Here is a 9,907-nt window from a genome sequence, read left to right as displayed (position 1 = left end):
ACATCTTTGCTTTTTAACACTTTAAAGAGATCTTTTGCAGCAGATTTGCCCAATGCAATACGTTGTGTGATTTCTTGACTGTTGCGCCCATGGACATTGATTGTGGATCCAAGTAAAATGAAATCCTTGACAACTTCAATCTTTTCTCTGTTTATCATGACGTTGCTTGTTGGTCCAGTTGTAAGGATTTTTGTTTTCTTTATGTTGAGGTGTAATCCATACTGAAGGTTGTGGTCTTTGAGCTTCATCAGTAAGTGCTTCAAGTCCTCTTCACTTTCAGCAAGCAAGGTCGTGTCATCTGCATATCGAAGGTTGTTAATGAGCCTTCCTCCAATTCTGATACGGTGTTCTTCTTCATATGGTCTAGCTTCTCAGATTATTTGCTCAGCATACAGATTGAATAAGTATGGTGAAAAGTTACAACCGTAAGATCAGGAAAAGGGCAAATATGTCTTTCTTGCTGTTTCTTCTCAACGTCATAACTGCCAATGCAATAAGGAAAAAAAGAGAAGTCGTAGTCACCCAGATTGGAAAGGAGAATATAAATCAGTCTTTATCCATAATTAAAGTGACCTAATATGTGGAAAGCCCAAGGAATCCATTAAAACTATTAAAACTAAAATTTAATCTAACAAGGTCACAGAATACAGGATCAATATAAAAAAATTATGTTTCTGTATATTAGCAATGAGAAATTAAAAGAAACTATTCCATTCATGATAGAAAAAATCAAATACTTAGGAATTAATTTAACAAAATAAGTGCAAGTTTTGTACAGTGAACACATCAAAACGTTGCTGAGAGAATTTAAGGAAGATCTAAATAACTGGAGTGATATTCCATGTTTGTGGATTGGAACACTCAACATTGTTGAGACGTTAATTCTCCCCAAATTGATCTATAAACTAAATTCAATCACTATCAAATTCCCAGGATGCTATTTTCTAGAAACTGATAAGCAATCATAAAATTTACATGGAAATGCAAAAGACATAGATCAGACAAAATTTTTGAAAACAAGCAATACTGGAGGACTTACACTAGCAATTTCAAAACTTTCTCTAGGCACACAATAATCAACACAGTATGGTTTTGATGAAAGGAAATGCACGTAGATCAATGGAACACAACTGAGAGTACACAAGTAAATCCTTACATTGATGGTGAATTGATTTTTGATAAGGTGCCAAAACAATTCAGTGGGGAAAAGTGTAGTCTTTTCAAAAATATACTGCTGGAATAATTGGAAATGCACATGCAACAAACAAACAAAAAACAAAAACAAACTTAGGCTTTTATGTCAAATATACACAAAACTTAATATAAACGGATCACAGACATAAATGTAAGAGCTAAAGCAGTACAATTTCTAGAAGAAATCATAAGAAAAAAGTCTTCACAATCTTGAGTGGGCCAAGAGTTTGCAGGTGGGGAAAAACATAACTCATAAAAGAAAAAATGATAAACTAGACTTTGTTAAATAACTTATACTTCTTTATACTGAATATGTTGTTGGTTAAACAAATCTATATGTGTTTATATTCATAGAACTGTAAGCCAAAAGAACACAAAGTCGATTTCTTATATGACAATCAATATTAAGAAAGAAAATGAAAAAGAATGCATATAAATTCCATGAGTGCAGGGATTTCTATCTTATTTATTTATTGATGTAACTTCAGTGCCTGGCACATAGTCAGTATTCAATTAACGTCTGTTGGGAAAAAGAAAAGTTTTGTGCTTCAAAAGACAAGTCACGGATTGAGAGAACATAGTTGCAAATCATGTATCTAATAAGGAACTTATATTCAGAACCTATACACACTAAGAACTCAACAATAAGAAGATGATAATAGGTGTTAGTGAGTATGTGGAAGAACCTGAAACCTCATGATTTGCTGGTAAGAATGTAAAATGGTATGCAGCCACATTAGAAAACACTTCGGTAGTTCTTCAAAAGGTTAAACATAAACTTACCATACAATCTAGCAATCCCATTCCTAGGATTCTTCTGAAGAGAAATGAAAACATATATCTAACAAAAACATATACTAGAATACTCATAGCAGCCGTATTCATAATAAACTAGAACGGCAAACTATTAAAAAGTCCATCAACTAAATGAATAAACAAAATGTGATATACCCAAGGAACAAGATACTATTCAGCACCACAAAGGACCAAACTGCTGATTCATGATAACATGGATGAACCTCAAAAACATTAGGCAAAGAAAAAGAACCCAGAGGTAAAATAGTATGTATTACATTATTCCATTTACATGAAATATTGAGAAAAGGTAAATCAATAGAGACTGAAAGCCAATCAGTGGTTATCTGGGGTGGAGGGGAAGGAGTGGGGCATGACTGCAAATAGGCATGAGAAACATGTGTATTTATTATTATTATTTTTTATTGTGCTTTAGGTGACAGTTTACAGGGCAAATTAGTTTCTCATTGAACAGTTAATAGAAAAATTGTTTTGTGACATTGGTTGTCAACCTGTGATGTATCAACACTCTCCCCATCTCCACCCCAGTTTCCCTATTTCCGTTTGTCCAGTTTTCCTGTCCCCTCCTGTCTTCTTGTCTTTGGTTTTGGGATGATGTGCCCCTTAGTCTTGTACACATGATTGAACTACAAAGCACGTACCTCACAAGTGTTATTGTCGGCCCTGTAAAAAACCAAACCAAACCCATTACCATCGAGTTGATTCCGACTCATAGCAACCCTATAGGACACAGTAGCACTGCCTCATAGGGTTTCCAAGGAGTGGCTGGTGGATTTGAAATGTCAGCCTTTTTGTTAGCAGCCAAACGCTTAACCACTGTGCCACCAGGGCTCCTATAGACCTGTCTAATCTTTGGCTGAAAGGTGAACCTCAGGAGTGACTTCAGTACTGAGTTAAAAGGGTTCCCGGGGGCCATACTCTCAGGGTTTCTCCATTCTCTGTCAGACTAGCAAGCCTGGTCTTTTTTTTTTAATTTGAATTTTGTTCTATATTTTTCTCTTACTCTATCTGGGACCCTCTATTGTGATCTCTGCCAGAGCACTCAGTAGTGGTCGTTAGGCACCATCTAGTTGTTCTGGGCTTAGTCTGGTGGAGGTTGTTGATAGTTGTGGTCCATTAGTCGTTTGGATTAATCTTTCCCTTATATCTTTGGTTTTCTTCATTCTCTGTTGCTCCAGCTGGCATGGGACCAGTAGATGTATCTTAGATGGCTGCTAGAATGCTTTTAAGATGCCAGACGCTACTCACCACATTTGGATGTAGAACATTTTCTTTATATACCATGTCAATTGACCTACATGTTCCCTGAGACCATGGTCCCCAGCCCTCAGCCTGGTAACTCAGGCCCTCAGGGAGTTTGGATGTGTCTATGAAGCTTCTGTGAATCTGCCCCAGTCAAGTTGTACTGACTTCTCCAGTATTGTGTACTGTCTTACCCTTCACCAAATTTACTACTTGTCTATTGTCTATTTAGTGTTTTTCCATCCCCCTACCTCCCTTCCCTCATAACCATGAAAGATTGTTTCTTTTTGTGTGTAAACCATTTCATGAGCTTTTATAGTAGTGGTCTCATACAATATTCACCCTTCTGTGATTGACTTATTTCACTCAGTATAAATGCCCTCCAGATTCATCTATGTTGTGAGATGCTTCAACAATTCGTCATTGTTCTTTACTGTTGTGTAGTACTCTGTTGTGTGTATGTGCCATGCTTTGTTTATCCATCCTTCTGTTGATGGGCACTTAGGTTGTCTCCATCTTTTCCTAATGTAAATAATGTTGCAATGACCATGGGTGTGCATATGTCTATTCGTGTGATGGCTTTTATTTTTCTAGGATCTATTCCTAAGAGCAGGATTGCTGGATCGTATGGTATTTCTATAGATTTGATGGGTTGAAAACTAATGATCGAAAACCAGATGAGTTGTGGAATGACATCAAGGACATCATAAGCAAAGAAAGCAGGAGGTCATTAAAAAGACAGGAAAGAAAGAAAAGACCGAAACGGATGTCAGAAGAGACTCTGAAACTTGCTCTTGAAAGTTGAGTAGCTAAAGTAAACAGGAGAAAGGATGAAGTAAAACAGCTGAGCAGAAGATTTCAAAGGGTGGCTCGAGAAGACAAGTAGAGTATTATAATGACATGTGTAAAGAGCTGGAGACAGAAAACCAAAAGGGAAGAACACGCTCGGCATTTCTCAAGCTGAAAGAACTGAGGAAGAAATTCAAGCTTCAAGTTGCAATTTTGAAGGATTCTATGGGGAAAATACTAAAGGAAGCAGGAAGCATCAAAAGAAGATGGAAGGAATACACAGAGCCACTGTACCAAAAAGAATTGTTTGATGTTCAACCATTTCAGAAGGTAGCATAGGATCAGGGACTGATGGTACTGAAAGAAGAAGTCTAAGCTGCACTGAAGGCACTGGTGAAAAACTAGGCTCCAGGAATTGACAGAATACCAACTAAGATGTTTCAACAAACAGACGCAGTGCTGGAAGTGCTCACTCATTTTCATGGAAGGAATTGTGTCCCCCAAAAATATCTGTCAACTTGGCTGGGTCATGATTCCCAGTACTGTATGATTGTGTACCATTTTGTAACCTGATGTGATTTCCTTATGTGTTGTAAACTCTATCACTATGATGTAATAAGATGGATTACTAGCAGTTATACTGATGAGGTATACAAGATTGGATAGTGTGTTAAGCCAATCTCTTTTGAGATATAAAAGAGAGAAGCAAGCAGAGACACGTGGGAACCTCATACCACCAAGAAAGCAGTGCCGCCTTTGCACCTGAGGTTCCTGTGCAGAGAAGCTCCCAGACCAAGGGAAGATTGATGACACGGACCTTCCTCCAGAGCTGACAGAGAAAGTGTTTCCCTGGAGCTGACACCCTGAATTTGGACTTGTAGCCTACTGGACTGAGAGAATAAACTTCTCTTTGTTAAAGCCATCCACTTGTGGTATTTCTGTTATAGCAGCACTAGATGACTAAGACACTCGTTTATGCCAAGAAATTTGGAAGACAGCTACCTGGGCAACCAACTGGAACAGATCCATATTTATGCCTATTCCCAAGAAAGGTGAGCTAATTGAATGCAGAAATTATTGAACAATATCATTAATATCACACGCAAGTAAAACTTTGTTGAAGATCATTCAAAAGCAGTTACAGCAGTCTATCCAAAGGGATCTGCCAGAGATTCAAGCTGGTTTCAGAAGAAGATGTGGGACCAGGGATACCACTGCTGATGTCAGATGCATCCTGGCTGAAAGCAGAGAATAACAGAAAGATGTTTACCTGTGTTTAACTGACTATGCAAAGGCATTGAACTGTGTGGATCGTGACAAATTACGGATAAAATTTTGAAGAATGGGAATTCCAGAACACTTAATTGGGCTCATGAGGAATCTATACACAGATCAAGTGGCAGTCGTTTGAACAGAACAAGAGGATACTGCGTGGTTTAAAGTCAGGAAAGGTGTGCATCAGGGTTGCATTCTTTCACCATACCTATTCAGTGTGTATGCTGAGCAAATAATCTGAGAAGCTGGACTGTATGAAAAAGAACAGGGCATCAGGATTGGAGGAAGACTCATTAACAACCTGTGTTATGCAGATGACACAACCTTGCTTGCTGAAAGTGAAGAGGACCTGAAGCACTTACTGATGAAGCTCAAAGATGACAGCCTTCAGTATGGATTACACCTCAACATAAAGAAAACAAAAATCCTTTCTACTGGACCAATAAGCAACATCATGATAAATGGAGAAAAGATTGAAGTTGTCAAGGATTTCGTTTTACTTGGATCCACAATCAACACCCATGGAAGTAGCAGTCTAGAAATCAAAAGACTCACTGCACTGGGCAAATCAGCCGCAAAAGACCCCTTTAAAGCGTTGAAAAGCAAACATGTCACCTTGAAGACTAGGGTATGCCTGACTCAAACCATGGTATTTTGAATTGCCTCATATGCGTGTGAAAGATGGATGACGAATAAGGAATACTGAAGAAGAATTGACGCCTTTGAATTGTGGTGCTGGCAAAGAATATTGAATATACCATGGGCTTCCAGAAGGACGAACAAATCTGTCTTGGAAGAGGTACAACCAGAGTGCTCCTTAGAAGCAAGCATGGCAAGACTATGTCTCACATACTTTGGACATGTTATCAGGAGGGACCAGTCCCTGGAGAAAGGCATCATGCTTGGTAAAGTAGAGGGTCAGCGAAAAAGAGGAACACCCTCAACGAGATGGATTGACACAGTGGCTGCAACAGTGAGCTCAAGCATAAAAACGATTGTTGAGAATGGCGCGGGATCGGGTGGTGTTTTGTTCTGTTGTACATAGGGTAGCTATGAATCGGAACCGACTGGGCTGCACCCAACAACAACAACAATATGATATTTCTATTTCTAGCTTTTTAAGGACGTGCCATATCGTTTTCCAAAATACGTGAACCATTTTGCATTCCTACTTGCAGTGCATAAGAGTTCCAATCTCCCCGAGACCTCTCCAACAATTGTTCTTTTCTATTTTTTTGATTCGTTCCAGTAATGCAGGGGTGAGATGGTATCTCATTGTAGTTTTGATTTGCATTTCTCTAATGACTAGTGACTGAAAGCATTTCCTCATGTGTCAGTTAGCCACCTGAATGTCTTCTTTGGTGAAGTGTTTGTTCATATCCTTTGCCCATTTTTTAATGGGATTGTTTGTCTTTTTATTGTAGAGATGTTGGGTTTTCCTATAGATTTTAGAGATTAGGCTTTTTTGGGTATGTAGTAGCCAAATTTTTTTTCCCAGTCTGTATGCTCATTTTTTTTATTCTTTTGGTAAAGTCTTTTGATGAATGTGTTTAATTTTCAGAAGATACCATTTATTTAGTGTGATGGTTTGAATTGTGTCCCCCAAAAGTATGTGTCAACTTGGGTAGGCCATGATTCCCAGTATTGTGTGATTGTCCAACATTTTGTCATCTGTTGTGATTTTCTTATGCGTCGTAAATCTTACCTCTACGATGTTAATGAGGCAGGATTAGAGGCACTTAACGATAATGAGGCAGGACTCAATATACAAGAGTAGATTTTGTCTTGAGTCAATCTCCTTTGAGATATAAAAAAGAGAAGTGAGCAGAGAGATGGGGGACCTCATACCACCAAAAAAGCAGCACAGGGAGCAGAGAACATCTTTTGGACCTGGGGTTCCTGCCCTTAGAAGCTCCTAGATCAGGGGAAGATAGATGACAAGGACCTTCCCCCAGAACTGACAGAGAGAGAAAGCCTTCCCCTAGAGCTAGGGCCCTGAATTTGGACTTCTAGCCTCCTAAACTGTGAGAGAATAAATTTCTGTTTGCTAAAGCAATCCACTTGTGGTATTTCTGTTTATAGCAGCCCTAGATAACTAAGGTATCTAGCTTATCTTCTGGTGTTAGTGTAGGGTTAATTAGGGTTTGTATCCTGTTTATGCCATACGTTAGGGCTCCTAGTGTTGACCCTATTTTTTCTTCCATGATCTTTATAGTTTTTGGTTTTATATTGAGGTCTTTGATCCATTTTGACTTAGTTTTTCTGTATAGTGTGAGGTATGGGTCCTGTTTCATCTTTTTTACAGGTGGACATCCAGTTCTGCCAGCACCATTTGTTAAAAAGACTATATATTCACCATTTGATGGACTTTGGACCTTTGTTGAGGATCAGGTGACTGTAGGTGGACGGATTTACATCTGGGTTCTCGATTCTGTTCCGTTGGTCAACGTGTCTGTCATTGTACCAGTACCAAGCTGTTTTGACTACCATAGCTGTGTAGCATGTTCTGAAGTCAGGTAGTGCAAGGCCTTTTACTTTGTTCTTCTTCATAGTTTTCCCATTTTGTTAAAGAATGCTGTTAGTATTTGGATCGAGATTGCATTGTATTTGTAGATTGCTTTGGGTAGAATTGACATTTTCACAATGTTGAGTCTACCTATCCATGAACATGGTATGTTTTTCTGTTTATGTAGGTCTCTTTTGGTTTCTTGCGATAGTGTTTTGTAGTTTCCTTTGTATAGGTCTCTTATGTCCCTGGTTAGATTTATTTCTAAGAACTTTATTTTTTTAACGGCTATTATAAATGGTATTGCTTTCCTAATTTCCTTTTCCTGGTACTCTTTGTTGGTGTATAGGAATCCAACTGTTGATTTTGTATTGATTCCCTTTATTATGTTGAGGAATTTCCTTTCTATACTTATCTTACTGAGAGTTTTTATCAGGAACAGGTGTTGGACTTTATTGAATGCCTTTTCTGCATGATTGAGGTGATCATGTGATTCTTTTGTTTTATTTATGTGGTAGATTATGTCAGTTGATTTTCTAGTGTTGAACCATCCTTGCATACCTGTCATGAACCACACTTGGTCATGGTGTATTTTTTTTTTAATATATATATATATATATATAGTGCTGAATTCTATTGGCTAAAATTTGGTTGAGAATTTTTGCTCTATATTCATAAGAGATATTGCTCTGCAATTTTTGTGTGGTGTCTTTGCCTGGTTTTGGTGTCAGGGTTATGCTGGCTTCGTAGAATGAATTTCGAAGTATGCTTTCCTTTTCTATGTTCTGAAATAGTTTGAGTAATACTGGTGCCAGTTCTTCTCTGAATGTTTGATAGATTTCTCTAGTGAAGACATCTGGGCCAGGGATTTTTTGTGTTGGGAAGTTTTCATTTTTTTTTTAATTTAAGAAGTGTTTATTGAGTTTCTATTATATTCTCGCCCTTGAGGAGAGCACACTCCAATGATAGAAGAGACAGATACATCAAGAAATTATTACAATGGAACATGAAGTAAAAAAATGTGTAAAGTGTTCCTGTCCATTATAACCTGGTAATGTATTCACTGGAAACTTCTTCTTCTTGTTTTTTTTTTTTTTTTTTTTTTGTGCTTAGGTGAAAGTTAACAGCTCAAGTTAATTTCTCATACAAAAATTTATACACATATTGTTATGTGACACTAGTTGCAATCCCTATAATGTGACAGCACACTCCCCCTTTCCACCCTGTGTTTCCTGTGTCCCTCCAGCCAGCTCCTGTCCCTTCCTGCCTTCTCATCCTGACTCCAAACAAGAACCGCCCATTTAATCTTGTGTATCTGCTTGATCTAAGAAGCACACTCTTCACGAGTATTATTTCATGTTTTCTAGTCCAGTCTAATCTTTGTCTGAAGAGTGGGCCCTGGGAATGGTTTTAGTTTGAGTTAACAGAGCATCTGGGGGTCCTGGCTTCAAGGGTTCCTCCAGTGTTCAGTCACACCATTAAGTCTGGTCTTTTTACATGAATTTGAGTTCTGCTCCACATTTTTCTCCTGCTTTGTCAGGGAATCTCTGTTGTGTTCCTTGTCTGGGTGGTCATTGGTGGTAGCTGGGCACCACCTTGTTCTTCTCGTCTTGGGCTAATGGAGTTTCTGGTTTATGTGGTCCTTTTGTCTCTTGGGATAATATTTTCCTTGTGTCTTTGGTGTTTTTCATTCTCCTTTGTTCCAAGTAGGCTGGGACCAATTGATGCATCTTAGACGGCTGCTTGCAAGATTTAAGACCTCAGATGCCACTCTTCAAAGTGGGATGCAGAACATTTTCTTAATAAACTTTGTTATGCCCATTGACCTAGATGTTCCCTGAAACCATGGTCCTCAGACCACAGCCCCTGCTACTCTGTCCCTCGAAGTGTTTGATTGTGTTCAGGAAACTTCTGTGCTGTTGGTTTAGTCGAGTTGTGCTGACTTCCCTTGTATTGTGTGGTGTCCTTCCCTTCATCTAAGATGATTGATTCTTTATTATTATTTATTTTTTATTGTACTTCAGGTGAAGGCTTACAGAACAAATAGTTTCTCATGAAACAGTAGTACACATATTGTTTTATGAC

This window comes from Trichechus manatus, unplaced genomic scaffold (assembly GCF_000243295.1).
Source record: "Trichechus manatus latirostris isolate Lorelei unplaced genomic scaffold, TriManLat1.0 scaffold00088, whole genome shotgun sequence".
Classification (NCBI taxonomy): domain Eukaryota; kingdom Metazoa; phylum Chordata; class Mammalia; order Sirenia; family Trichechidae; genus Trichechus; species Trichechus manatus.
This window is presented reverse-complemented; position numbering follows the sequence as displayed.